Below are 25,205 nucleotides of genomic sequence, written 5' to 3'. Positions count from 1 at the left end.
GAGCTGCCTTGCAGATCATAACATTTCACAATTTACTTCGACATGGTGTGAACAAATACAAATATATTCCACCTCCAGTCCTACTAACATGTAACAACCACGGTGTAACACTGAAGTTCACGGACGGAACTAGCTAGGTAGCATTACAACGTTCGTCAGAACAATCAACTACAAAATATAGCTAACTACATTTATCACACATCTCTAATCAGGTTACAACATTACAAAACATTTAACTGTATTTACATTCGATCACAACCCCAGTTACAGACAGAAACAAGTTTAGCATACCTGTGGATTAATACAGAGACGGGATCGATGTTAGCATCACGCTCAGGCCATTGCTAGTTTAATTCTGAGCTGCGCATGAGCGGAGCCTGTAGCTACGTTCGTCTCTAATGGATCCACAGCAGCACCAAAGCGCCATCTACTGACGTGATCGTGTATTACCTTGATATACAGTCTGAAGAGTTGGAATAGTTCAATTATTAACAAAAAGTGTGTGGGGGGGGGGTCTGTTTTAATACAAATTAAACCTGTAGCATTTCCAACCTACTACACCTGCACGGCCAACCCCACCTGCCCCATGGCTGTCAGACTCAGTGTGCACTGATAGACGGAGCCTAAGACAGGTTGAGCGTAAATCGTGAAAAGGTAAACTCCTGGAGGACCTTCTTAACTTCCAATCTCTTCTTTCCACTTTTTCCTCCTCTTACTGCTAAAGCTGCTTTCTTCCGCTCTAAAATCCGATATCAGATCCTCCTTCTCTCAGCCCCCCTCTCCCTGTCCACCTTCTCCCTCTCTACCCTCTCCAGCTCTTCCCCCTCAGCTCTCCCTCCCCTCTCTATGCCCCATCTTACCCTATCTTGCTACCCTCTCCCCCAACGAGGTCCTCAACCTTGTTACATCTAACCGCCCCACCACTTGCTCCCTTGACCCGATTGCTCCCTTGACCCGATCCCCTCCCCTCTTCTTCAGTCTATTGCGACTGAACTCCTTCCTTTCCTCACCATTGTTACACCGATGACACCCAGTCATCGGTATAACGGTCTTTTTATTCCCCCCCCCGGTGACACTCAAGTGGAGGCACGCATTGCTGTGTGCTTGGCTGACATCTCAAAGTGGATGATGACACACCACCTGAAGCTCAACCTGGACAAAACCAAGCTACTGTTCCTCTCGGGGAAGGGTTGCCCGCACCGTGACCTGTCCATCACCATTGATGATACCGTGGTGACGCCAACTCGGACTGCGAGGAACCTGGGTGTGACCCTGGACGACCAACTGTCATTCTCAGCAAACATTGAATCGGTTACACTCTCCTGCAGATTCCTGCTCTACAACATCAGGAGGATTCGCCCCTTCCTCACTGAGGAGACGGCGCAGGTGCTAATCCAGGCTCTTGTCATCTCCCGCCTGGTCTACTGCAACTCTCTACTTGCCGGTTCCCCGGTGTCGGCCATCAGACCTCTGGAGCTTGTCCAGAAAGCTGCAGCTCGCCTGGTGTTCAATCGCCCCAAGTTCTCCCACACAACTTCCCTTCTCCGTTCTCTACACTGGCTACCTGTAAGAGCTCGCATCCAGTTTAAGACTCTGGTGCTAGCCTACAGGGCAGTGAAAGGAACAGCTCCTTCCGATCTCCATGCCATGGTCAAGCCCTACACTCCCGCCCGACCACTTCGCTCTGCTGCCTCGGGGCGATTGGTTGCCCCGTCGCTCAGAGGTCCCTGCGGCCGATCGACCCGGTCACGGCTTTTTTTCTGTCCTGGCCCCACAATGGTGGAATGAACTCCCCACTGACGTCAGAACAGCAGAGTCGCTGCCCATCTTTCGCCGCAGGCTGAAAACTCACCTCTTCAAGAAGTACTACCCTGAGCCTTCTGAATACACTTATTGTAAGTTGCTTTGGATAAAAGCGTCTGCTAAATGACTGTAATGTAATGTGACCATTTATGTCGCTAAAATGTGTGACACCATGGTCCCTGCAGTGCCACCACCACATAAAAAGGGCAGAAGAGGTGGTTTGCCACCGGAAAACAACCTCTTAAAACCGAGAGAGCTAGGGGGGGGCGACAGAGTACACACATTTAGTACAAATCACTTCTGAGAACGAATAAAATGATATTTTATGATACATCAAAAACCTACGTAATGAAGAAATGCTGAGCAAATGTACCATGGAAGCTATTTTACTCACTCAAAAACATATATACACAAAGTAATACAATATACTACAAGTGGTACCACAATTTCACCTATTTTTCGCCAGGATACGACGAACTATGTTCTCCGTTACCGATACCAACCAAAAGCAACGGCACTTTCACAGACAAACCGCATATCACAGAGCATGAGCATTCCACACTGAATCCAACCATATCTTCCAAATTCCTCTCCTCCAAACCATAAAAAAGTTACACTCCATAAGCCACAGAAGAACACACAGCCAAACAGCAAATGCTTCGCACCTTGAGATGGTTTTCTGGAAGAAAATCGCCCAAAATCCCAAACTAATCCTTTCAGCCATGTGCTGGCGGTCTCTCGCTTCCGTTCTGTGAATAAAATGAGCTTCTACATGCATGTATAACGAAGGGGTAGTCTTTTTCATTTTCGGCGAATGGGTTTGACCCTTGGGGGCACGCGCCACGGTTTTGGATTTTTAGTGGCTTCAAATTCTGTCAATCAACTCAAACAACGTATCATTACACTCCTTACACTCTTCCGCGTTCAACGAGGTGTCGTAGGCGAAAATTGGCCAATCATAGGCTGTGTGAGGTTCAAAAGAGATGTTGAAGAACCAGGTTGAAGGCATTTATTTTGAAAAAAATGTTTACTGAAACAAAGGACAAAAATGAAACCAACATATTTCAATCAAACTAAAGTAAAAGAACACCAGAAACACCAAACTAAAGAAAGCTGCTGCCTCACAGCAAGCTGTAAACTCCTTTTCCCACCTCCCCATCCGGTGAATGAGATTTTACCCTCTCAAGGTCCGAACGCACTGAAACATCTGATGTGTGCATTTTGAAGTACATCAATCGTTTTAAACGGCCGAACATGCAGCCTTATGAGACACGTCAAACTGCTTTGACGCCTCTAATCCGACCTTGTTTCGGTTTTGGAGTGTCAAATAAGTACCCTGTAGCGACGCAAGCTGTTTTTTCTGCAGCCGCAGTACCTGTTTAGAGAGAGATAAAAGGAATAAAGGTCTATGAATTCCCCCCTATGGACGATATTTTATTATAGAAATAAATCATTCACTAATACTAATAATAACAGTTGCTTTCGCTGGTTGAAACGCTAAAAACGTCACCTACTAAACTTAAATTCTGTTGAAACTTGATGGCAGAGCAAAATAAGACTTAGTTGTTATCGTGTTTGTGTGCAGTCAAAAATTGTTTATGAGGTAAGAGAAGCTTCACCAACTGTTTTTGTAGTTCCAACAACTCCAACCGAGTAATACGTCTTTCATGTGACATCAACTCCCATCTCATGTCAATAATTGAATTTGATCCACTTCATCGTTTTGAACCAGGCCCTTCATTATTTAGATGAAGTTTAAAGGTTCAGGGCTATTTTAATATACAAAAATGTTGCTGAAATAACGACCTTTTCCTAAAACAGTGCTGGTTCTGTGGTGTTGGCATTTCAAATGTCATTCACACATCAAATGTCAAATGAGGCGTGTCCGTTATCGCTTTCAGTGTGTTTGGGCCGTCTGCCTTGCCCAACTGGAACATACCACCTGCCCAGGTAAGTACAGGGTGAGTTAAACTGAGCAAGCAGCCACATCACACAGAAGAATGAACATACCATTAATACAAGATGTGTAAGTTATTGCTGACATCTCACTCTCTCTATGGACATTCATCCATAGCAATGAGTACATCAACATTATAGAATCCTGCAGAACTGTCCTCGTCCATCCTAACAGAGCCCTCTCAAAAACAAAGCCTCTAAGTTATATGGTTTTGACATTGGCTAAGCAATTTAGAGGCAGAGAAATGTTTTTTCCCTCCAAAGTTTACTCTACAAAGCAGAAGTATTACTGTCACAAACAAGTGTCCGAACTATTTTCCAGAGGGAGATCATTGGAAAGTCACTAATTAGCTTGAATTATTTGATGTCGTCCTCTGACATTTAGCTGCAGCACGTCCTCTCTGCTCCGTTTATCAGTGCTGCAATGATTGATGTATGTATGTCTGTTGCTTGTTCAGCAGTGTTTTCAGCAGACACTCAAACAGACAAGCAATAAAATAATGAAATAAATGGAATCTATGTAAAGACAACATTTTCTGCCCAACCTCAGTTCTTTGCTGAGTGCTCATTTGAAGTAATTATTCATTAAAAGAAGGTTGGGTGAGCCAGCGTAGCAATCAATTACAGTATTTTTTTTGCCTCTGCTTTTGTTCAAGAACAGAAATACTACTAATGAGCCGCATGGATTCCATCTGACTCCAGTCTAGTCCAGGGCTTAGCTTGCATTCTTACTCTCACTTCCTCTTTTCTTGCTGTCTTTCTCCTGCACAGCCATTCTCATGTATATGCAAAACAGTTCAAAGCTGCCAGGATTCAAAGCCATTTAGCAGCCAGTTCAATGCAGAGAAACCCCAGTAATTAAAAGTGGGAGGGCTAATCAGGGTATTTGACTATGGAAATATACACACACACACACTGTAAATCATACCATTCCACCACCTTTACAAATTATAAAATGCTTATCTACATTCTCATTAATAAAAACCAATCATCAATATGAGGCTTTAATCAACCCTCTTTTGTCTTGAAACACGCTCAGTATTCTGGGGAATCCTCCCTGCTGGCGCTGCAGCCAAACCGACAGAAAATGTCTGGAGCTTTAGAGGACATCCTCAGTATGACTGTCCATTCGCTTCCGCCAAATCGATATCCTCAATATCCTCATGCAACACAAAAAAAGATGAATGTTTTCATCCATATTAAAGCCTTCTGAAAATATCCCTTTGGGGAGAAATAGTTCACCTCTTCAACTCAGCTGGGGGAAAGTGGTTAGTATTCTCTGTGATAGATTATAGGCTCTATCATCTTCCCCTTGAAAGGCAGGCACACAGCGCGGTAGGGATGCCACAGTATTAGATAAAGGCTTCTTGCTGTCTGGAGCGGTAGCTCTAATTTGAATATGTTTTACACTTAAAAAGTGAGAGTGGAGGGTCGTTTGTGAGTTGGCTAATGAGGAGATTGGTAATGCAATTATTGCTGCTTAATGAATATGGAACATTTAGGCCTATTATTATGCATCAGGATCAACAGGGCAGGCTCGTTATTCCATTACTTGTTCATTATAAACCTCCTATGACATCACCGTCCTATAAAATGATTACCCAACATAACATATGCTGAACACTGTCATCCCCACAACCTCTCAGGGCGATGAATAACGTTGTGTGTTACAGGCTCAGAAGGAAACGCTGGGTCCGAACTCGTGCAACACATATATTCAGAGTGTTTCTCTATGACAATAGGTAGAATCACTTTTGATATCATTGTTTGGTATTAACTCAACATGTATCTGCTCTACTATTGTTCTAGCATGTGAACTGTACTGTAACCACCTTAACTTATAACGCAAAAATCACATAAAACATATATATATACATATTTTGACCTGTATGAGTAGAACTTTCTAAGCTCCACACATTTTTCTTATATACAATTGTCCTGGTTGACAACCCATATTAACAGCCCAGTCACCAGGAAAAAATATTAGCCTCGTACAATTCTGCAAACCTAGAATACGTTGAATGTCAAGGTTTTTGCATTCGGTCAGAGCAAGTGACATATTATTGTAATAGGAAAGTTACGTGGTATAATAAGTGTAGCGAGAACATCCTCTAAGGGGGGCGAGAGGGTTGGTGGATGGGTCAAACAAACACAGGACTTGCACCCACGACACTGCTTTAGGTTTCACATAGGACAGGAACAGCAAACATTGACTTTAACGCTGTTCGTGTAATGTTACTTTAAAAGGTACGCTAAGAGCAGTTGTTTTTTATTTACGCAATTTACGATGTTACGGTTTATGTTACTTTGTTTCGTTATTATTTTAGCAGAAACCATGATCTTTTTTCTAACTCTTACCAAGTAGTTTTGTTGCCTAAACCTAACCAAAGTGTGATACAAGTCTGATATGTATCAATGTGTATATATGCTTTATGGTCTGTTTGACTCTAAATGGACCATCATTTACTAAATGAACATCATGCTGTATTGAAGAAGACTTGTAAACTCATGTTTCCAATGTTTACTGAGGTAATAAATCAAGAGAGAAGTAGAGCCATTTTCTCATAGACCTCTATACAACCAGACTTCTTTATACAACTAGAGGAGAGAATGCATGTTTAAGGCACTTCAGCATTGGCTTCACTTCTCAGAACCGGAGCGCTGACTCCCTGTCCTGAACCATCGACCGATTATGAAGATATTTTTAGATCACTGTTTTTATATAGAAACATTATTCATTGTAGAAGCTGTTGGGTGGAAATCTCAAGGTTCCGTGAGAGGAGATGAATGTTTCAAGATCACACTGAAAGAGGCACTGCTAGTGCTATCCATTTTGTATTCAAGCTGTCAGTCAAAGAGCCCTTATGCTTGTGACTGCAGAGGGGGGATTACACAGCCTCAGAGATACTTCAGGAAAGAACTTGTCACTTTGCTTTTCTTTTTTTCTTTACTCATAGAGTCCTTCTGGCTATTAAAGAGAATGCAGGTGCACATCAGATTCACTTTTGAGACCCGGAAGTTGCCACTTGGTAGAAACAATAGGCTACCAGGACCCTGGAACTAGCTCACCTAAATGGAATGCTGTCATTTCTTGTGTCATCAGTACCTGTGCTTTCACAGCAATGACAAGAAAAAATGTGCTGTGAAAAAGGTCCATACAGGATGCTTAAGTTTTCCAGCCAAGCTAACTATCCACAGGTTAACAGTTCTACAGTAACTCTGCTTCCTAAAAGCTTTTGAAAAAACAAGATTTTCATTTTAATAAATCTGTGTCTGTTAAGTCGCAGTCTATCCATTACTATACATTTTACTTTGTGTTAACGCAACATGCATAAGCTCTGCTACTGTGGCAACTGTGGCTCAGTGGTAGAGCACGGTTGTCTTTCAATCAGATGATCGGTGGTTTAATCCCTGGTTCCGCTAGTCGGTGTGTGAATGTTAGATAGAGTCATGGTGGGCAGGTGGCACCTTGCATGGTAGCTCCTGTCATCAGTGTATTAATGGGTGTGAATGGGTGAATGATGACATGTACGTAGTGTTAAAGAGCTTTGAGTGGTCAGAAGACTGGACTAGATGTTTTGTGTGGTTGTGTGAGGTACTAATGCATAGTCAGCATATTACCTAGAGTATAATTTGTAGAAACAGACAGGAGTACCAGCACGGGAGCAAAGCAATGTACTGCTGTGGACATATTTTAGACACTAAAATAATCAATATCAGTTTGAGTGTACCCTATATTTAGAAAACTTTCACTGCTTTACCTTCATGTCAGCTTTGAAGAGAACAAAGATAACGGCTTCAGTTCCCCGTCAGAAAGAGCTGTCTAGGTAAATTGGTGTAAATATTCTAAATATAATGTAAACGTACACACAAAGCTAAAACTGAAATCTTAAAATACACCGACTATGGATTAGTACCTCGTACAAACCCACTTTGAAAAATCCGAAATATCCCTTTAACTCAGAAACGCTAAGAACGCCCTCTGCTGCCTCTCTTATGCTAGCAGAGATACACAGTCTAGTTACCCATGGGCCTCACATGGATGGCCACTGCCTCACTCTTGCCCTGCTAGTGCCATGCTCCACTGTTTATTTTTAAACCAACATGTTCTATGAACTGGTAATGACACAGCACAGGGAGTCTGAAAAAACATAATAGGCTTCCCTTTATATTGCCATGCCATGGTAAACATCCCTTTTTTCAGAGGTCATAAAGCTCTGAGACTCCCCCTGTAGATGATTGAAGTGTTTAACTCAGCTGTTTCTGTTCAGTGACAAAGATTAATCAAGTATATGTGTCACAAGCTGCAGTAAGTTTGTGATTTTACATACTGAAAAAGAGTTGAGTTTGATTCGCACTCCCCCAAGTCTATCAAGAGATGTCTATGCCTGGTTGCTTTTAATACATCGGTGGTGTGGAGCTAAAGTGGTAGGATTTTTGTAGGTGTAGATTTATGGCTTTCCCACCACATTCAGTTCTTTTCTAGGCCTGAGATTAACCAAGTCTTAATGTAACAGCTCAGTCATGACTGCATCTGTGTGTGTAATCAATACCTCATACGTTTGTGAAATTGAGTTTTAGGAGCACAGAGGCGTTACTTCAGTTCAATCGCAACACAGAATCTTTCTTTTTCAGACTTTACAAACTGCTGATGTACAACATGCTGAGCATGCTGATAATGGCGATCATAGTTAGAACATGAAACATACACTATGTACAGTCCTTTTCAGTGACTGGTGATATTTCTGAAGTAACTCATTTAGTAGCAGTTTTTGTACTGTAAGTGCACCCTCCACCACACGTCACACACACACAAGTAACATTGCTAAATTTTCAACTCCTGTTCACTTTCATTCTCAGCGAGCCAAAGGGCGAATATAACATTTATTTCCGGTTGCAAAACAAACTTTCATCTTTGCATTGCGTTGAGTTCAACTTTGGTCAACCTTGACCTGCAAAGTCACAGACTGAATCAATAGCAAAGACGTGCGTGGTGGACACCACTTGGCACTGTCGACAATCAGCATAAACTATCGCCTCGATGGTTACTCTGTATGCATGTGTGCAGGTGTGACCGTGCCCTTTAATAATGACCTAGTCACATTTATAACAGTCCTGCTGTAAAAGCTGCACGATCAATAATTGTATGTTAATAGGTGAAAAGACTGTAATGTGAATGGGGTTTTTGCTGATATGTTCACCACAACAACTTAATACTGTGATCATACATTGATATGTTTATAGCGCGCCCCCAAGTGGCTGAGGATAATCCATTAATAATGATTTAATATAAGTATATCAATAATATTAATCATTAATGAGTATTAATCATGAAGCATTAGCACAGCAAAAAGTTAAAACCAGTTTGTGAAATATTTCAAGGGTCTCTAAAATCATTTGTCACTTGCAATTGTAACTAAAATGTATTTTAAAAAGCGTACTAATGCCCAGAAGTTTTCAATATTCAAACTGCAAAACATTTATTTACAAATATGAATAGCGTATGCAAGTTACGATCTTCTGCCGTAAGTTACTGGGTATTTTGCATACTGGTTAAAACCATTTATATGTTTAAGTGTTCCCAGTAGATATTATTATTATATCAGTTTTACCTTGAAATGTGCTGCTTATCAACAAATGAATCATTGAATAGTGCACCCTGAAAATCAGTGGCGGGCCGTGCATTTTATACCTGGGCCTTCACTGCTATCCTGCAGCTGAAATACCACCTTATAACCTCATGGTGGCGCCACAGCTATGGTTATTATTCGTTTCTAGGGCTATAACAATATACATATTCGTATCAAACCGTTCGTACAAGGCTTACATATGAAAATGCAGAAGCTTAAATTGTAGGAAATATAATGTTTTCTGCGCTCATGTAGGAGACAACGTTCTGTGTGACCTCTGAACCGAAACAAAAACAAAAACAAAACAGCTGGGGCTCCGCAAGTGTTCTGGGTGGCTACGCTAACTAGCTTAACGGGAAAACAACAGCAGCAACACGCATTCTGCTACACACTCAAGGGCCATTCAGATATTGGATGTAAAAAAACAAATGCAGTTGACTTACCAAATGCTGTTCCTCCTTTCTTTGTTGTAAAAGAGTTTAATCCCACGGTTAAATCCCAACTCACAAATCCCGTTTCTCCTCCTTCAGCTATTGAGTGTTAAAAAACAAAGCTAGGTAAAAAAAAAAAAAATCTACACCAAGCAAAATGAAAAAAATGTCAGAATTTCTTCCATATCTTTCAATTTGAACTCTTACTACTCCGACTAAGCCTCTGCTTAAGTTTCGTTTTCCAATAGTCACGCGCTCACCCACTGACCAATCACAGCACACGCTGCACCTCACTGCAGCGCTGCACCTGAAAACTGAGCTGAGTGTTAATGCTGACATAATTGTAGGCCAGCTAGCCACTCTGGCACGTCAAAGAATACGCCTAATGCCGTGTTCACACCAAACGCGATGAACGCACGGCAAATCGCGTTAATCGCGTCATTCGCACCGCCGGTCTCGCCGGGGAATATTTGTGTTCATTTGCGTGAATCGCACTGGATGCGCCTGAGAGGGGGCGCGGCTTATCAGCCTGAAAGCCGTTCAACTGTCCGCCATCAACCATGGAAAAATAACCTCTATTTCTGCTCAGTACATGTTGTGGAAGTCCCAGATATCACGGGAAACTAAACGCCATCATGTCTGGTTCATAACATTGTCCAGAGGAGCTCCGTGGATTTCATCGAGCTCACTGTGTCTAGCGAGCCACACGTCGGCTGTTTACTACAACTGTATGAACACAAAATAAACAGATTTGGCTGTGATTTAACGGCAATAAATCGGCAAAAAGGGACTCCGAAATAACTACGTAATGGTGCCAATTTGTACTTGTTTTCTCAATGGAGCTCGGATCGATCAGTGCTAGGCTATGCTAACATTATAGCAGCTCCATCAACACTCACAATAACGTCATCTAGATGTAAATACGGCAGTGTCTTTTTCATTGTTTGTACCATATGGTTTATACACAGTTTGGTCCGGTCTCTACTGATATGAGATATCGTAAAGGTCTGGGTGAACACAGACGGCTACAGTATTTATTTCCTTATTCAACAAAGACAGGACTTCAGTGATGGCAGGAGAAACATCTCAACGCTGATAGGCTATCGCACCACAGCGTCTAAAAATTTCAACTTCTGCGTTTGGGGCGATTTGGCTTTTGACGAATTCCCGAAACTTCGCCCGACTTCGCGCCGCGCCATCGCAAATTCGCGTCACTCCAGTCTCATCGCGTCTGTGCATAGACTTTGTATGTAATCTCGTCGCGCCGCGTTTGGTGTGAACACGGCATAACATGTCAAACTAAAGATCTGATTGGTTGAACACTATGACAGTCAACAATATCGTCCCCATTCACTTAAACTGCACATGGATTCACTTGTGAGTCTGCAGGCCTCGGGCCTCTCTTCTTACCTAGAGACACAGAGGTGAAATCTGATTGGCTAAAAGCTCTACTTAAAACAAGCTGCACTGGCAGCAGAGCAACTGAGGAAGACAGTAGCTAAGAAAATAAGATAATGGGAAAAATATTTTTTGAAATTACAATACATGTAGTGTATTTAAGAAAAAAAGTTTAAATTATAAAATAGCTATAACTTTGTGATTCTGTTTAGGCCAGCAGAGAAGGCTTTGCAGGCCCTGACGGCCCACCACTGCTGAAAATATATGGTTTTTAGTTTAGTTTTAGTAAGTACGCTTTTTTTCAACCTGTCTTCAGTCTACCAAATTGCAAAGACCATAACAGCAAAAAGTCAGAAAAAAATGGATTCACACATCAATGGGACAACTTTGGCTCAGAAGTTAGAGCGGTTCGTCCCACAATCAGAGGATCGGTGGTTCGATCCATGGCTCCTCCTGTCCATGTTGTCCTTGGGCAAGACAATTAACCCCAAATTGCTCCCCAAGGCTGTGAATGGGTGGCCCCTTGCATGGTAGCCCCTGTCATCACTGTATGAATGGGTGTGAACTACAAAAGCACTTTGAATGGTCGGAAGACTAGATAGGCACTATACAAGTACAAGTCCGTTTTGTACCATCCATAAATTTGTGCTGTATCCAGATACACAGAAAGCGTAACAAATGATTCATTTTGCTATCTGTTTAGGCCATGCAGATAGCTGACCTGTTCTGATAAGCGTCTCTCCCCGTATTTTCAAACAGGACTTTGGGCACAGTGTATCTTAGCTGTCCTCAAAGGTAACGCAAAGGTCTACACATTGAAAACATGTCGGGGCGTGAGTCAGCTCAGAGGAGTTTGTGGCAGGACTAGGACAGATCGAGATGGTGCACGCACAAAATGATCAGTGGTGTGTATTTGTTCTGTTTTCAACAGCCTATGAGTTCTTGATGCACTGTGATGGAAGGGATTGGGCCTTTACACAGCAATTTGGCCTCTGTTGTTGGGTTAACTGATCCTGCTTCAGCTGTATATTATAACAACACTTTTACAACTAAATCCCTTTCAGGTTCATGTTACACAGACCTCTTCAGGAGCCTCCACTGTTGTTTAGATTTCCGTGTCATCACACACACCTAAGCCACGCCCCTAGCTGCCTGTAGCTCCTCACAGGATGTTGATTGGTCTTACAACAAACCCATTACTTGAAGGGAGAAAAAAAAGAGGGGAGAGGGGAAAGTGTTTTGGGCAGAAATTTGGCCAGGCAAGTTAACAAAGCAATACATTATTTAAGCCAAGATGAGATGAATTCAATGGAATTCTTCTTCGTGTCATGGAATCAGTACTGTAAAATCTCCTAAAGACACAGCTAAATTGAAAAGCCTGTAATATACAGTACTTTCATTTATTTATGTGCTTGCATTACTTGAAAAAATTATCACTACGTGCATTAATGTTATTAGGAATGTGATATCACTGTTTTCTCATCAAATTCTATTCAGTTTAATTGATCTGTAAATTATAATGCATTTTGCAACAGTTTGTAAAAGTGCTACAAAATTAACCCTCTAGTGATGAACGGGACCCAATTTTGTCCCAGAAGAGGGGGGGGGGGGGGGGGGGGGGGGGGCGACAGAGTGTACACATGTACTTCTGAGACCACATAAAAGTGTTTATGACATTTTATATACCCACGTAACGAAGAAATTCTGATAAAATGTACCATGTAACCTATTTTAATCACTCAAAAACATATATATATATATACAAATTATTACAATATACTACGAGTACTACCACAATTTCACCTATTTTTCGCCAGGAGACAGCGAGCTATGTTCTCCGTTACCAAATACTAGCCAAGACCTACGGCACTTTCACAGACAAACCGCATATCAAAGAGCACGAGGACTCCACACTGAATCCAACAATATCTTCCGAATTCTTCTCCTTCAAACCATTAAAAAGTTACAATTCATCCGCCACAGATCAACACAGAGCCAAACAGCAAAACAATTGAAACGCTTCTGTTAGAATAATTCACCCGAGACCGATGGAAAATCAAACAATTGGCCATTTATTCTTGCAAGAAGGAGACAGAGTTGATTCACATACAGTATACATGGATCAAGGCTGCTCAGAGGTCTGACTCTGAGCCTCGGATAGTGTCACAGGCTATCTACGTCAAAGCATAACACACACAAATTGCCTTCATTCAGCATATTCTAAGTATCGGGACACTTTAGCAATTCATTCTAGTACAAAGGTCACTTTTATCATCGGAAGACGCCATGAAGTATTGACGCCGTCTACAACTTTATTTACCATTACAAGCAGTGCTGAGTGTTCTTTCGGCTAGACTAAACAACTGTGGCGCTTAATGTCAGAGGATGTTCACACAACGAGGACACATAAGGACACCAAGCTTTGTAAACACACATAATCATTAGTCATTTAGATTTTCCCCAACATAACCCACCTGTTTATACTATTGTATAACTTCTAATAAAATCAAAATTAATAAACGAATCAACGTCGAAACCGCCTTCTATAAAATTTGAATAAATGTCCAAGCATAAACAAAACATAAACAAGACATCAATGTGTATTTTTTAATGTAATGTAAAAATGTTTAAAGCATAAACAAAACATAATAAAATCGAATGTATCAAAAACACACATATTTTAATGTTTTATGAATTATACTAAGAGTAACACATTGAATAAAAAGAATGTTCTAACAAACATTCTGTGTACTATCTTAATCAGCTACAGGTAATACTGCAATCATCATTTCGTCTCTTCTCTCGATTTTCAACATATGAATCATCATTAATTTTCAGTTCAGTGTAAACATTTCGTTGAGTAGTCACTTCCTGGTTCCTCGCCATCCTACTAGGAAATCTGTAAGTACACTAGAGTATGTTTAGTCATGTTAACATCAATTCATCGCTACATTAATCTCCCCAAACATGGTATGAAAGTTCAAACCAGATGAACCAAACATTTTTGTAGACTCCTCCCTCTTTCCACCTGCAACACCTCCTGAGCTCTCTACCACACTGTTGCTCACCAAAATAGCACTGATTCCAACCCCGCAGCAATTTGATTTCCCCCAGGGACCCCAATGTCATCCATGTACACAGACTGACTGAAACTGCCAAATGGGCTGACCTTTATGGTCGTGGTCTGTCTCTAGGAGTTTACGCAGGAGCCATCCATAAGTAATGCATAGAATGCCATCACCAACTAGTGCCAATGCACGAGCCGCTCCACTGCTTAGCTTACCTCCACAGAACCACCAGGTGTCAGCTCTGGGCATCGTTCGCTCACATCAGTTGTCTTTGAGATGTTTACATATTACGCACCGTATCAAGGTCCTCACAGGAACTCATTCTGAAAACAAATAGTTTGCTGCATCGGGTGAGAAACAGTGTGATATCTCGTCAACAGGTGGCAACAGATAGTGCAGAGTGACCCAATTGTTGCTACTAGGCAGTTTGTGGAGAAGTAAAACAATTGTAAGGCACATTTGAACCCTGTTGGGTTATTTTCTGGTTCCCAGCGTGTAATTTTAGTGTAGTTGTCATTTGTATTTATTAATTGTCAATTTAATCTGCCTAAATTCCCACCATAAATTAAAAATCGCTAAAGCAAAGCAAAACATAGTTACGCTTAATTTACCAATTTCCGCGATGTTAGTTCTACCACTGAGCTCTTCTGTTTCTTACAAACACCACTAAATCTCTCGGAGCGTGTTAGTATGTTCACTGGTCAGACAAGCGGTCCCAAAGACTTTCACTTCCCTGCTCTTCCAGACTCACTCAGAGGAAGAAGGTGCTCCAAGATTAAGAGTTATCAGTGGACAATTGATTCACTTTTTTCTTTTTTTATATTTTTCTTTTTTATATATATATATTCTTCCATATGTTACAAATGGTTTAGGCTCGTTAAGATATGTTTTCTTAATTTTAATTTAATTGTACCATTTGTTCTTTCAATCAAGCCTGCTGACTGTGGGTGATAAGAGCAATGACATTTCATGTTTATTCCAAATACCTCAGCCCAATGTTTTATCACCTTGTTTACAAAATGTGTATCATTTTCACAATCAATTTATTTCTGGTATTTCAAAATGTAGTATTATGTCTTTAGTTAAAGCTTTTGCTTCCGTAATAGCATCTCAATCCATTTAGAGTATTGGTCAATTATTGTCAAACAATATTTCTCCCTTTATATTGGTTTAGTTCAATGAAATCCATGCAAATATGTTGAAATGGATTTTATTTTGCACATACAGTGCATGCTAGAAATCTTTTCTTAGTAATTTGTAAAGCCATATGCTGTAAACCCCTGCTTATCATAGATAACACTCCCACCTGTTGAGACATGGTTAAACCCATGGCTCAAAAGAGCTGTATATCTATATAAGGTCTTAGGTAATATTAGTTTGCCCTCAGGTCAATCCCATAACCTTTCGTTGTTTATTTTTTTTCAGTTTTGTTTTATCTAGGGCTGCAACAACGAATCGATAAAATCGATAAAAATCGATTATCAAAAGAGTTGGCAACGAATTTCATTATCGATTCGTTGTGTCGCGCGATTATTACGCCACTCAATAAGTCGCGGAGATGTTTGAGTGTTCACAGCAGCCCGGTCGCCTGAGTACCGCAGCTAGGAATAATGGAACAGGACTCCGGTTCTGTAGCTGCCGCTGACCGGCGTATAAACGTTGCCATGACAACACCGGAAGTTGATTTACGCGATTTCTATTCTTTTTAGTTTATTTCTGCAATTATAATACATTACATTTACTGCCATTTTGGGTACCTTGTGTTAAACTCGTAACCGTTTTGCCGTTGTTTTACTTATGATAGACAAGCTTTTGTTTTTGTAACATGACCATTAAACCGGAAGTTAAGCGGAGCTCAGAAAGATGAGAAATGGCGGTGAAAACAGCGAACTGTTTCTTCCCCGTCTGTTATTCTACAGCTGGTCTACCAGGCGAACATGGTAAAGTTTATTCAGTTAACTCATTAAAGTACTGTTATACTTGTAGGTGATGAGAGACAGAGTATTTGTTTCTTTGTTGTTTGTACATGAAGCTGTTTTGTGTCTTCTAGTTTTCCCGGTATTCCATGAGAGAGAATCAGTAAGAAGCGTGGACTCTTTTATGACCAGTGTGGCTACAGGTTCTATTTTGTGGGTTTTTCTCTGAACTGGGGCCATGATTAAGAGGGACGGCCGGGGAAACCTCACCCGGCCCGGACACGGCAAGGATTGACAGATTGATGCTCTTTCTCCATTCTGTGGGTGGTGGTGCATGGCCATTCTTAGTTGGTGGAGCAATTTGTCTGGTTAATTCCGATAACGAACGAGACTCCGGCATGCTAACTAGTTACGCGGCCCCGTGCGGTCGGCGTCCAGCTTCTCAGAGATTTTTTTTAATTATTACTTTAACAGCTCAGGGATGTTTGAGCAACCTGTTTGTGCACTTTCTGAAGATCATTTGCACTGTGAAGTCAGCTCTGTTCTTGAATAAAGGGTTGGAAATTAATGCTTTTTTGTTTTTTTATCCGATTCATCGATTAATCGAACAAATAATCGACAGATTAATCGATTATCAAAATAATCGTTAGTTGCAGCCCTAGTTTTATCCAATACTTTTTTATTGCTGTGGAGCATCTGTTTGCATGTCTTTTAAGATCTCGTAATCTAATTTTGCACTTCAAAAGAAAGTTGGTCACTTGTTTTCTGTGCACCCTATTTTTGCTTCATCAGCTTTGCTGTTTCCTGTTGAAACAGGTCAGCACCTGTTTTGTGTGCTATGCATTTAAAAACCCGAATTGTACTGCATCTCTTAATTGTAATATCAATTCTCTATGTACAATAGGTTTGTTAGTTGATGTCACCATCTCTCTATTTTTCCATTGCTGAGCAAACACATGCAAGCATGAGTATGCATAGTTACTATCTGTATCTTAGTAACGACTTTGTCTTTTCCCCCTCTGTGTCTGTGAGAGCGATTAGTTCTTCAGCTTTGTGCTGAAGAATGTGATGTTGTGAATTTTAAAACCTTATTATTTGTCACTACTGCATATCTCGTTGTATTTTTACCATCTAAATAATTTTTACCCGTGTCATCAACAAACATAGTCACATCTGCATCTTTAAATGGAATGTAAAACCCCCTCAGTCTACTGTTTGCCAAATTATGACAAGTCTTTTACACAATCCCACCTGATGAACTTGTTAACATCTTTTTTAATATCATTAAAGCTTCGTCTGCTTCAAGAGTCCAGCACAACTTGTCATGTGCTCCCATAGTTTTATCAAAAATCAATTTTGATAAAGGTTTTGCTAATTCCGCGTAATTAGGAACCCAATTTCTACAGAAATTAGTCATTTCTAAAAATTATATCATCTGTCTTTTTGTTTGCTTTGACAATGGCTTCTTTTCTTTTGTCGATCGGCCATTCTTTGATAAACCATAACCCAAATATTTTACTCTCTCTTTCCAAAGTTGGAGTTTGTTTTTTGCTTACTTTATGACCTTGTTCCCAGAGAAACTTTAGTAGTGCAAGAGTATCCTCTTTGCATTGTTGTTGTATCTTAGAGCATATCAAAATATCATCTACATAAAGTAAGATTCTTCCCCTGGTGGGTCGAATTTAGCTTTTTTTTGCTGCATTAATTGTTTTCAAAACCTCTTCCTCTGCAGAGGAGAGGGTGAAAATGTCTCTCCTATTTTGTTTGAATTTAGATAAGTGCACAGCCTTTGCTGTGACTGTGACCCACTTTATCAAGACTGTAGAAATAATTTTGTTGAGTTTAGAAACCTCTTTCACACAACAGTCAATCGTTTATTCGAACCACTTTCATTCTCCGCCTAACAGGTTAACTGGACCGTTTAACACAAATGCTGTTTTGTCTGTAAACCTGCTTTGGGATCTTATGATCGTTGATGGTACCGATAGATATTCTGCTTGTACATGCCCCAAAATCACACAAGAATACTACTTCACACCCTTCAATAACTCTAACCCCACAATTCTATTCGATATAGTTCTAATATTTCTATTTATTATTCTTTACCGTCAGTCTGTGCATCAGTGTGTGTGTGTGTTTTTACATGACCTGATTTATCTGCTGAATTAGGTGTCCTGACGGCCTCCTCCTCCGATGTCCTCCTCCTGTCCACTCGCTTCCACACACAACCAAACTCCGCTCCGTAAAAATTGCCCTCCATCCGCTCTCTCCACGTTTCCCACTGTCCCGTCCACACCTGCCTCCGTGTCTTTGATTGTCTCGGAAACACATATTAAAACAAACAGGTTCAGATATTTCAAATAGCATCATCATAGTCAAATATCATATTTTGTTTCCCTTTGGAAAACCCCATATTTTGTTTCCCTTTCCCTTTGAGTGGAGTTTTTGGAGGATCAGGAGCCTGTTGAGTCTGTTGTGAGATGGCTGAAGGAGAAGCAGAGGGAAGGAGGTGTAGGAGGTCGCCCTCTGCACACCCCCTCACTAAAATGTACGCTTGGATACAAATCAGCAGAATTAGTCACATTATTTTCGCATTTTTTGTCATTGTCTTGTTTTTCCTGTAGTCTTTAAAGTATCATCTTTAATCTCTTTTTGACATCCTATGACTGTCAATTTCTCATTAAACCCATATTTTTCCTTCCATCTCTTTACACGTTTAATGCTGTCTTCATCTTTCAACTTCATATATTTCATCTCTCCATGGAAAACCACATTCATTCACTCATTCATTTGGATGTTGGCAGCACACTTTCCCATATTTTCCTTCCATGAACATGACATTGGGTTCATCAGGTGGAGTAACCCTGGCTCCTCGCAACCATATCCCGCTAAATCTCTCTCTCTTATATGGGGCTAACGCGTTTTTTTTTCTAAACACAGTCGTCACCGTGAGTTTGTAGATTAGTTTTTGGCACAATCTGAATAAAAGCCGTTGCTCTAGACCCAGTCTAAGCCTCTCACTAGACTCTATCGTCACTTTGGTCAACAGACCCCAGCGCTTAACGTCTATCCCCAAGATCTTCAACCTCTAAGGCAGACACCAAACGCTCACCCCCGTTTTCCAGCATAGGTCAAAAGACTCCAATGCTTAGCGTACCTCCCTCTAAGGTCTGCAACATGCAACACTAAACACTCATCCTTACATCGGTCCTCCTTTTCCGCTAGATAACATTTATCTCTTAGGTCAAAGGACTTCAGTCCTTCACGTCTACACTGTCAAACACTCATGTCAACATGCAACGCCAAACACTGACCCTTGTCTTCCAGTAACCCAATCGTCCCTGCCCAGGAAAACACTAGGATACGAGGTTAACCAACATCCACAATAAACCCACAAAACAAAATAAAACCCCAATGTGAACAATAACAGACATATTTGCTTTTCAGTCTCACAATATGGTCTTCCTGGATCAATTTCACTCATACGATTAATTTTTTGATATTTCCTATTTCTACTGTAGCGTGGGCCTCTAACCCCAGCAGTCAGCAGTCAGCAGTCCTTTTTAAAAAAAAATGTTCTTTGATAAAGTGAAGTATGCCTGAGAAATCAAGGCAATTCTGATTTTGGAAGTAGCACAAATAGCTGTTTTATTGGAATTTTATATACTATATAACTATATAATTCACTTCTTTTATCACTAATAGTGTTCAGTCTATCTAATACAGCAGTTTGGCATCATTTTGAGAGCTTGGCTATATAAAAACCTGTAAAATATGGCTCATCTTCATCAGAATTTGAGTTTTACGTGATGTATTTAAACCTCACACAGCCTGCGATCGGCCGATTTGCGCAATTCCTACAGATTTGAACCCGGCAGAGTCTGGGCAGTGTAGTCATTCGTTCTTTGAGTTGTTTGACCGAGTTTTAAGCCAATAAAATAATCGAAAACTGTGATCCGCCCCCATGGCTCAAACCCATTGGCCCAAGCTGAAATAGGTCAAATCCCTACCCTAAGTTAGATTGATCCCAAAATGTCTTCAGGAAACAGTTCAGAGCCATCACAGGATGTTGATAGAGCAGTAGGACCCGGGGAAATATGCCTTTGTTTACATCAAAACAGCACAAAGGTAAGGAGTTTATGAAATATTAGCGGTGAAGCGGTTTGTTGTTCTGGTGCTTGTTTGCTCACAGCTCTGTGGTGGTTTCACTTAGATAAATAGTGAAGATATCTTTGGATTCAGTGTGTTATTGGCGTGTTTTCTGCTATTTCGGTTTTCCGTGTTAGCATTTAGCTTCTTCTTATTAGCACCTACCGGAGTGTGTGGTCGGCTCAGCCATGGCGAAAAAAGAGTGATATTGTGGACATTCTATTAGTTGTTTATTTGAGTTTGTGTAGAATTGTGTTTGGAGTGTGTACACTGGCTTGCAGGATAGTGTTGAACAAAATCTCTAATTTGGTATATGGCATGTATGAAGATTAATAATATTTTTGTATGAAAAGTCCATTCTACGACATTTGGAACAGAGCCTCGTAACAGAACGGAGACCTTTTGGGCGTTCTCGGGTGCAAGAGGTTTTAATAAGTACTTCCGGTACTAAAGTGTTATTTACCCACTAAAATTTGTTTTTAGAGTACTTAACTAGTTTAGGCTTGTACGAGCCATAGAACTTATTTTTTTTTTTACCTGCATTGATCTTGGATTCCCTGAATCCCTGGTTCCCTGTAATGATTTCCCATGGTCTGGTTCACCAAAAAGGATCTCTTCACACCTTCTCCTCTGCAGCAGAATCCTGGCCTCTCAATTTGCCAAACTATCCTCGTGTGAGTTTTATCCATCACTCTCACCATCGGCTTCATAGTTCACAGAGAAACCAAAGTGGCTCCAAACACCAGACCTGTAGGCCGTTGGAGGATCTTCTATTTCTGGTCTATTACTAGCCATATTGCACTGAGCTAGCTTCGTGTAGCGTGTCTCACAGTGCAAAAGTGCCCAACTGGAGTAGAGCGTTTTTATTGGGTGATGGGCGTGTCAGATAGCATGCTGTCAGATAGCACGCTGTCCGCTACGTCATGTGTGTTGCCAGTTTGAGAACAGTGGCTCCACCAAAAACATTATATTTCCTACAATTTCAGCTTCTGCATTTTCCAAATGTACTAGTATTATTAAAACGTATTGTTCGGTTCATCATGCGTACCGAACCGTGAGCCTCGTACCGAATGGTTCAATACGAATACGTGTATCGTTACACCCCTAATAATCAACTTAAGTACCCTTTAGAAAACCTCTCATTTTATGGCTTCCCTGCTCAGTTCTGATTATGGTTCACCAGTGCCAGCCAGCCTAGCAATAGGGCATTGGCACCGGAGGCCTCGCTGGAATCTGAGCTAAGAAAGAAAAAAGTTTCTAATGAACCTGTGTGCCATGAATCATTTAGTCTGATTTCGTGGGGAATCAGACCCGATGACAAGCATTAAGAATAACTAAATAAATAGCCAATATTCTCGCTGATCGTCTTGTTTCAACAGTGTATTAATTAAGTATATAACTCCTAAGAATATACCTGGTATTGACATGCTGAATGAAAGCATTACCATGGCCACTACAACAGCATACCTTTCAAAATGATTTGTCCTTTTTTTTTGCAGCTGCTCAGTCTGAATCCGTTAACACTATGCAGCATATGTTACTGAGTATTTGTTGTGGGTAACACAGGTATGATAGAATCATTGCCACCTTTGCCTCTGGAATTGAAGGTCATTCATGGATGAGGACAATGCAACAGAATGAAAAATCATAGAGTGCACTGTAACATTGAAAACATTCCAAAATAAGAAAAAAACTCATCCTATGAAGCTGTTACACAGAAAAAAGTTTGATATGTTGCGACATCTAGCAGTCTCTTACATAACAAAGGTCACAATATTGTAATCCTAGTTTCATAAACACAGGCTGGGCCCTCTGCTAGACTCCATGGTAATACTCTCCTCCAATCATAACCACACATTCACTCATGACACATTTGCCTACTCAAAATTTGCATCAGCTTAGTCAGCCAATCAGGATGTGCCAACCCAAAATGTATGGACTTCACAGTATATAAGGCGGCACACACCGCTGTCTACCATCCTACATCCTCTTCAACAAACAACGTAGAAGCGAGAGAGCCATCTTGGTGGCTTCTGTTCATTTAGAACTAGGGGTTACAATATCGTAACTTTTGTTGTAGTTTACACAGGCTCTGCCCTCAACTGGACTCTTTGTATACATACCAGCGGTGGGTCGTCAGGGCCAGCAAAGCCTTCTCTGCTGGCCTAAACAGAATCACAAAGCTCTAGCTATTTTATAATTTAATAATTATTTTTCCCATTAGCTTATTTTCTCATTGCACAGCTACTGTCTTCCTCAGTTGCTCTGCTTCCAGTGCAGCTTGTTTTAAGTAGAGTTTTTAATCCAATCAGATTTCACCCCTATGTCTATAGGTAAGAAGAGAGGCCCGAGGCCCTCTAGGTAGACTTTGCAGTTAAACTAAATGGGGACGATATTGTTGCTTGTCATAGTCTTCAACCAATCAGATCTTTAGTTTGACATGTTGGGCGTATTCTTTGACATGTCAGATCTACCGAGATAGCCTACAAGTACGTCAGCATTAATGTGCAGCTGGCTTAGCAATAATGTGCGGTGTGATTGGTCAGTGGGCTAGCGTGACTGTTGTGACGCTGAAACAACAGTTCAAGTTGAAAGATATCTAAGAAGTTATGACATTTTTAGCATTTTGCTTGGTGTAGATTATTTTTTTTTACCTAGCTTTGTTTTTTTAACACTCAATGGCTGAAGGAGGAGAAACGGATTTCTCAAGACGGCCTTTTTCAGAAAAACTGGACATCGTAAGAAATGGTCGGCCAACCCTACAGCTAGCAGCCCTAAAACAGTCGGGAAAATGATTTGTACGAACGGTATTCCTGGCTAACAGCGTCAGAGAAGCGCTGCATATTTTACGGCAAAGAATGCGTTTGATTTGCAAAAAAAAGCTTAAGTATAATAGAGCCTCAGTCGTTTTGAAGTTCAAAAATACATCCTCGTGTAAATTCAAACATGCATCCATAGGCAAGGAAACTCAGTGAAGTTTACATTTTAAATAAAAATAAAACAAGGAATAGACATGGAGAATACATAAATAAACATCAAGCATTTGCAACATAGTGGTATAACAATGAAATAACAACAAGATATTTATACCTACACACACACACACACTTTAGCACTGCTAATAAGCCTGAGAAAACAGTAAGGTTTTGAGCTTTATCAGCCCTAGATCTTAATACTGGGTACAACAGGAAAGCCACTGTTTGGAGACCTGAGAGGTCTGATAGGGGTCAGTGAGCAGGTCCGAAATATACCGAGGGGGCTAAACCCTGTAGTGCCTTGAAAACTAAGTGGAGAATTTTGAAGTGAATTCTCTGATGAATGAAGCCAATGAAGTGATTAAAGTATATATCATATAAATCATTTCCACTGTGATAGATGATGACCTCCATCTCCTCCACCCTCTTCCACGTTGTGTCCTCCTAATCCCATTCATAAGGATCCATTACCTCTTCCCTTGCAACATCCCACATTCCTCTCAAGGCCCCCGACAATGACGAGTGATGATGAATCAACGACACATTTCATCTTAACCTTCCAAATACAAGCAGCATGGCACGTTTCTACAATACTTGCTGAGCCACCACCCCCCCCCACACACACACACACACACTGTGAAATAGGAACATGAATGCAGGACAGGGTAGCCATTCCATACGCATCGACAGCGCAAGCCTCCAATTTAAAGGGGAGGTCTGGGAGTTGAGTCTGCAGCAAAGGGCCCATAATTGGCATCCTTCTTGTCTTATTAAAGGGGAAAGCACTGGGATGGATCCCCTAAGCCAGATCTTGGCCTTTATTAGAATTGTGTGTAAACAGAACCACACACAGACAGCTAAAGGCATTACTCATCACAGTGATTTTGTTCTCAAGCAGCAAATTAAAGTAATTAACTGTTGTAAATGAAACTTTCGGTGACTGCAACATTACTCAGGTGAAAACTATTTTGTTCAAATTGAAAGTCAAGAGTTCTTAGGTGCAACTGTGAGGAGTACACAGGCATATGTGTGAATAGATATTTCTATTATGGTTAATTACAAAAAAATACAGTTTTATCTTGAGCGTAATGTTTTTGTATCCAAGAAACAATTATAGGTATATCTCAAAAGATTTTATTTTTTTGTTTAATGCCAGAATTTCTGCAAGAAGCTGCTCTCTTCACAAAACTATCCTTTTCATTTGTTCTCAGCCTTGAAAGCTCATAATACAGTGGTGTTTTGTGATGCCCCTGGACAAAGACTGGGTTGAAAGATTCACAGCGCTTCTCCATCACCTCTTATGGTTCAGTAAAGCGCATTGGTTTAACAAGTCTGTGCCATTCGATGCTCAAGGTCTTAATCCCCCAGGGGAGGAAACAAAGACTTGTAAAAGAAAAAAAAGTGTTCTCACTTCTTCTGACTGCTCAGTGATTATCTTGACTTCCCTGAATCATTCAGAGCCATGCTGGCAATGAAGAGAACTATTCAAAATCTTGCCGCCCCCACTGAGCTGGCAGCTACCAGCCGTCCCACGGCCACTGCAGCCCCACCTCTATTACTGCTCTCGGCTGTGCTAGCAGCTTTTTTTCTCTTCACCAGCCCTATTTAGAATATGCTGACATGTGAACTAATTTGACAATTAGCAATTTGCTGTTTTAGTAAGTGTGCTGCAGTATCGGTGAGTTAATATATCCTTTGCCAGCTGAGTAAGAGGATGGAGAACCTGAAAGGGCTCTAGAGAGGGTTTGATGGAGATGGCACATACACAATTATCATGTTACCCCTGTGGTTCTTCTTAACAGCTTGTTTTTCAAATGGTGGCTAAATTAGCTCTATGAGCAAATTGTTGGGCTCTAAACACTTATGTACTGTATACATC

This window comes from Pholis gunnellus (assembly GCF_910591455.1).
Source record: "Pholis gunnellus genome assembly, chromosome: 5".
Taxonomy (NCBI): domain Eukaryota; kingdom Metazoa; phylum Chordata; class Actinopteri; order Perciformes; family Pholidae; genus Pholis; species Pholis gunnellus.
Note: the sequence above shows the minus strand (reverse complement) of the source record.